The 6000-nt window shown below is 42.0% G+C and overlaps 1 pseudogene; it reads right to left on the reverse strand.

The window, feature by feature from the left end:
- Positions 1–5703, reverse strand: part of LOC110196002 (uncharacterized) — a 78715-nt pseudogene extending 73012 nt beyond the window's left edge.
- Between the last annotated feature and the right edge of the window lie 297 nt (positions 5704–6000).

Consider the following 6000-nt stretch of genomic DNA (forward strand, 5'->3'; position numbering starts at 1 on the left):
TTCTAAAATGAGGAAAATAACCTATCTACCAGTGTTGTTGTGAGGACCAAATGAGAAAATATTTGTAAAGTGCTTAGAACAATGCCTGGCACACAGTAGGTGCTTGATAAATACTTGCTCCCTTCCACCCTTTCTCCCTCTCTCCCTTTTCCTTTCCCCTCCCTTTCTCCTCCCTTCTTTTCTCTTTTTCCCTCTCTCCTTCCCTCCTTACTATCTTCCTTCCTTCCTTCCTTCCTTCCTTCCTTCCTTCCTTCCTTCCTTCCTTCCTTCCTTCCTTCCTTCCTTCCTTCCTTCCTTCCTTCTTTCCTTCCTTCCTCTCTCTCTTTCTTCTTTCCTTCCTTCCTTCCTCTCTCCCTTCTTTCCTTCCTCCTTCCTTCTTTTCTTCCTTTTTTTCTTTCTTTCCTTCCCTGAACACGAACTTCTTGCCCATGTAATTTTCTTTAAATGCCACTCCCCTATTCACTCAATTCCAGTGGCTCCCCATTGCCTGTAGGATAAAATATCAATTTCTTGGTTTGCTTTCAAAGCCCTTCACAACTTGGCTCCACCCCATCTTTCTACACTCATTGGACATCTCTCCTTCCCCACTCTGTGATCTAGGCAGACTGGACTTCTCCCCGTCCCTCACTCACAACACTCCATTGCTTATTTCCGTGCCACAGTACTGGTGTCCCTCATGCTTAGTAGCCACTCCTTCTTTATTATTGTCTCATAGAGTCTCTCTCTTTCTTTAAAACAAAGCTGAAACACCATGTTCTCATGAAGCCAGTCTTTATCCCCCAACTGCTAGTTCCCTCTCTCCAAGACTACCTTAATTACTTTGTATATATTTGTATTTATTCTTCATATTTATAATGTGTATGTCCATATTTATAATGTGCTTTACGTTATTTGATTCTTTCTACAGCCCTGTTAGATAAGCACTATTATTGTTTCTATTTCATAGCTAAGGAATCAATATATATGAATACATATGACATTAGTATATATATATATATGTCTCTCTATATAAAAGTAAATCTAGGAAAAATACATGTGAAAAAATATGCACACATATACACATACTTATTGTCTCTGTTCAAATGTAAGCTCTTGGAGGGCAGAGATTTATTCATTCTTTGTATTTGTTTCCCCGGTGCCAGGCACATAGTGGACACTTAATAAACATTTATCAGTTGATTGGCTGATTCCTTATCTGTAATATCTGAATAATAATAGAACTTATGATTATTGTGAGAATAAGATAATCCTTGTAAAAAGAAGTTTTCTAAATGCTAGCTATTAGTATAGCTTTAGAGCTAGAAGCCACATTACATGCCATCTTATCCAACACTTTTGTTTTTACAGATAACGAATGGACAGCAACATGACCATACACTTCTCCTCCCATATACCATTTTTGCATTCTTTTTTTTTTTAAGGCAATTGGGGTTAAGTGATTTGCCCAGGGTCACACAGCTAGTGAGTGTCAAGTGTTTGGTCTGAGGCTGGATTTGAACCCAGGTCCTCCTGACTTCAGGGCCGGTGCTCTATCCACTGCACCCCTAGCTAACCACCCCTCATTTTTGCATTCTAATAGCTCCCTAAGGAGACACAGTTAGGGGGCACAATGGATAGCCTGAAGTCAGGAAGAGAAGTTCAAATCTGGCCTCAGACACTTTATTAGCTGTATGACCCTGGGCAAATCACTTAACCCTTTTTGCCTCAGTTTCTTCATCTATAAAATGAGTTGAAGAAGGAAATGACAAACCACTCCAGTATCTTTGCCAAGACAACCCCCAGTGGGTTGAGAAGAGTTGGACACAATTGAAATGATTGAACAATAGCCCCCTATGGAGTCCATGCCTTCAATTTGAGAGTTGTGCTTGGCATACAGTAGGCACTTAATAAATGCTTGTTGATTTATTGATTGATATTCAGGCATTATAGTGTTGATTTTGGGGAACACGTTGCAGAGATATTCTTGGCTTATTAGGCTTCTTGGCATCCTTCAAATCTCATGAAATAGGTGGGTGGTGAATTTACTGATCACAGAGGCCTGCTATAGTCAAGAATTCAATGATGCAGCTGTTGCAGAGAAGTGACCTTGAGTTGAGAAGACCTGGGTTCAAGTCCAACCTTCGACACATGCTGGCTGCATGCCCCCATATGAGTCACTTTGCTTTTGTGGGCCTTCGTCTCCTCATCTTTAAAATGAGTGAATTAACTCTAAAGCTGTGTAGTGCAAACGACCATGAGTCAAGGCAGGCTAACCCTGTGCCATTAGGCCAGTGTATGGAATTTGGCCTCTCTCAATTTTACCCCCTAACCCCTCCATTTCTCAGTAATTACAAAATATGTGGGTTCCCCCCCCACACACACACACTGATGATTGGATATATTCCTGATGGTTAACAGGAATTGTACCATTCTGGCCCATCCTGGGCTTAACTGGATATATAGTCACAGCCCCAGGCAAGGAGTCAAGCCAGGAATGGGCAATCTATGCAGGTAATGCTTAAGTTTACTTATACTTCTAATCTATTCCAATTAGTAGCAGAGCAGTACCTAGGGCCGGGCAATCAGGGATGTGCCTTAGGGCGCTGACAGAACTTAGGCTCCTTTGGCTGACAGAAACACTCGAGCTTAACCATGCATTTAGCAAAGAACAATTGGTTAAAATGGGAAACTAGCACATCCAAGCTTCTCCTAAATCCCAGGTGCAGTGATAACTTTCAAGGGTTCAGGGTTTCTACCCTTGGTGCCAGGTATTTGGAGCTTTCTTCTAGAAGTCTCTCTTGGCCTTTATTCAACCTACCCTCACGTTCAATTTTTAAACTCCTAATTGAATTTATAATTGCTAGTTATGCTGCTGTTTCATTTATTGTGTTTGTAGCCTCAGCTTCTAGCACTATGCCTGGCACATAGTAGGCACTTATAAATGCTTGTTGATTGGGTAACTTCTTGAAGTAGTTTAGAGATATATTCTAGGCTAAGTTGGGTCCATTGGCCATGTTCTATGTGGGATCACTGTCTAGAACCCACAAGGAAGGGAGCAGGAATTTGAGGAGCTGTCTTGAGAGACAGACTGTGTGGAAGGAAGGAGTAGAGGAAGGATAGAAAGTGAAGAGGAAGAGAAGGAATTTATTTCTGCTTTTTTCCCCCCTTAGATTCTTTGTCCTTTCTGCAGGCTCAGTTTCTCTAAACTTGCCCAACCCTTCCTTCTGTCCCTTTCACTCCAAGCTGTTTACTTTGCCTTGTATTTCCATATTGTTACAAGAATTCAAAGCTTCTTTTGCATCTTCCACATCCCTTTAGGATGCCTTGGTTGTTTTGGGGCAACCTGATCTACCTTGCCTTCTCAAATGCTTCCTGCAGACTTTCTTCAGTAGCATTGTAGGCGAGATTATTTAACACCAATGTCTGTGAAACTGTGGACTTGCTGTTACTCCTGCTCTAGAAATTACTCTTCCCACTTCTCAGATTTTCTTGGCCTTGACTTTTTTTCCTGTGTAGTCTAGAATGAGTGCTTGACTATCAATCTCATTTCACTATTTCTCTTCCAAATCCTTGTCCACACCTGCTCCTATCTTAAATTCAACAAAGTCAATTCTTTTGGGTGTCCCATCCTTGGTTCAGACCAGACTAACCTCAATATCATCTTCAAACACTTCTTTGAGTTCCTCCTGAGTTACTTTATAAAGTAAATTCTAGATGAAGAGTATCCTTGAGTCAGTCTTTTTGTTTAGTTCCACCTTCTTAAGTTTCAGTTCAGGGCCAATGATGTTGGAGCAGCTGAGTTCCATAGCTTTTCCTATGTCTTCAGCTGATTCAGATTTCACATAGCTAAAACTCCTGGTGATACCAATCTGGATGTAAGCCCCTTTTCAGCAAAGAAGTCCATGATACCCACCTTTAGCTCAGAAGCAGTTTAGTTGATGTTTAGGTTAACAGTGAAGAGAGTGAAATTTGTAGATGCCTCAGCTTCCAATTTCTGTTTCTTGATTTTAGGAGCTTGGTATTTGCCCATTTCATTTTTCCTCTTCCATGGGGCTTCTTTGACAGTCACTTCCTCTCCCTCTTCCTCTTCACCTTGCTTCTCCTCTCCTGTTCTCATAACTTGATTTTTCCTTTCCCAGGGTCAGCTTTCACAGAAGCAGACTTTGCTTTGGTGGGTGTGGTCTCCATAGTTTCTTCTTCAGAGTCAACCTCATCTTCTTCATCCTTATTGTTATCTTCCTTCTTATCCTCTTCCTCCTCATCCTCAGGGTCTTGATTGGTCAGAGCTGCTCCCATTTTTGTGGCTTTGGATGGCTCAAATCCTTCCCTCTCATCTTCACTGTAATGCCCTTCAGATTCACTGTCTTCTTTCTTGTAATTCTTCCCATTTTTCTCCTTTGGTCAGGTGGAGTAATGATGTAACTCCCTTCTCTCCTAGTGTGATGGCACCTTTGGCTTGGATAGCCACTTTATTGCCAGGGGCCATGGCTGTCTTCTTACCAGGAGTTAGGAATGCTTTCTTGGCTGGTATGGTGGCAACATCAACTTTTTTTTTTTTTGCTGGTGGTGACTTCTTTGCTGGTATAGCCACAGCCCCATTTGCCCTTCCTCTGAGAGACCACAACTTCTTCTCCACTGCTTTCCTCTTCATCTTCTGACTTGTCCTCATCCTCACTGTTTTCTATTTCCTTGAGGGGAGGAGCCAATTTCTCTGGCTCACATTAACTTTTAGCAGCCTTCCTGAGCTTCATCAAGGTGGTAGTATGTGAATAGAGGGTGTAGGGTTCAGATCTATTAGCAGAGGCCCAGGCAACATCTATGGCCACAGAGCGTGCAGAGGAATCTGTCTATGAGCAGATCTTTGCTGGCAGAGACTGAGACAAAGGCCTTCATATAATTTCAAAATGAGCTACAGACAAAATATTGCTCTACTGTTTAAGGCTAGGCTTCCATCCGAATCATGGGAATGTCTTCTTAGTTGGGAATAGACAACCTACTATGCTGTCTTAATGACCAAACCATACCCACCTGTCAAAACATTTTATCATCTTGATGAAGACATTGTGTCACTTGACTTTGAGAAAAACCCTAGTGTGGACAAAGTACTAATTACTTCTCTGAATGCCACAAGTGTGGTGGGTATTTCCTGTGAGAAATTGGAATGAATTGGAGGTTTTGTAAGAATTCCCCCAAATCAGGGATTCCTCCAGAGACTTGCTGTGGTGGAAATAGTGAGATGAAGCATCTGAAGTGCTGAATTAAGCATGGTGCTGAGAAAAGAAAGCACTATAGGTGGTGTCAGAAAGCCTGGGTTCTGTTGTAGCTAACTATGTGACCTTGAACAAGTCACATAGCTTCTATAGAACTCAGTTTCCTCACTTGTAAAAATGGGCAATTTCAACTAAATGAACTCTAAAGTCCCTCCCAGCTCCAATTTATTGTTCTATAATCCCATGAATTTATCTTCCCACTCCAAATCTTCCTCTTCCCTGAACTTACTACTTCAGTTGATTTTACTACCATCCTCCCAATCACCCAATTCAAAACTTCAGTTCTTGTTCCTTCCCCCTTACACTCAGCATCCCAGAAGTTGTTAAGTTGTTTATTCAATCTTGTCAATAGCCATCTTCCATCTGTTGCCTCCTCTCTGCCCGCCCAACATCTACTCTAGCTCAAGTCTCATCGCCTCTCACCTGGGCTATTGTACCAGCCTTCTAGACTCATCTTGCTGCCACTGTAGACACCTTTTCCTCACCACCCCCTTTGCTGCTCTGGAGAAATAGCTGCCCTGGGACTCTGTTGATCTTATTGATGATTGGCTCTCATAGAATATTATTTCTGGAAAGCCCTAGACACTATGCCTCCTCTACATGTTACTTTCCACTCATCTACCCTTCAACAACCCCCATGCTTTTTCTGCTTCATTTCCCCCAATCTGATGAGCCTCCTCTCCACTTGGAGAGGAGGTGGAATGTGATGAGGTTCAATGAGTGAATCACAAACTTGGAAAGAAGCACGATA

Source organism: Phascolarctos cinereus, unplaced genomic scaffold (assembly GCF_003287225.1).
Source record: "Phascolarctos cinereus isolate Bilbo 61053 unplaced genomic scaffold, phaCin_HiC Scaffold_4;HRSCAF=312, whole genome shotgun sequence".
In the NCBI taxonomy this organism is placed as follows: domain Eukaryota; kingdom Metazoa; phylum Chordata; class Mammalia; order Diprotodontia; family Phascolarctidae; genus Phascolarctos; species Phascolarctos cinereus.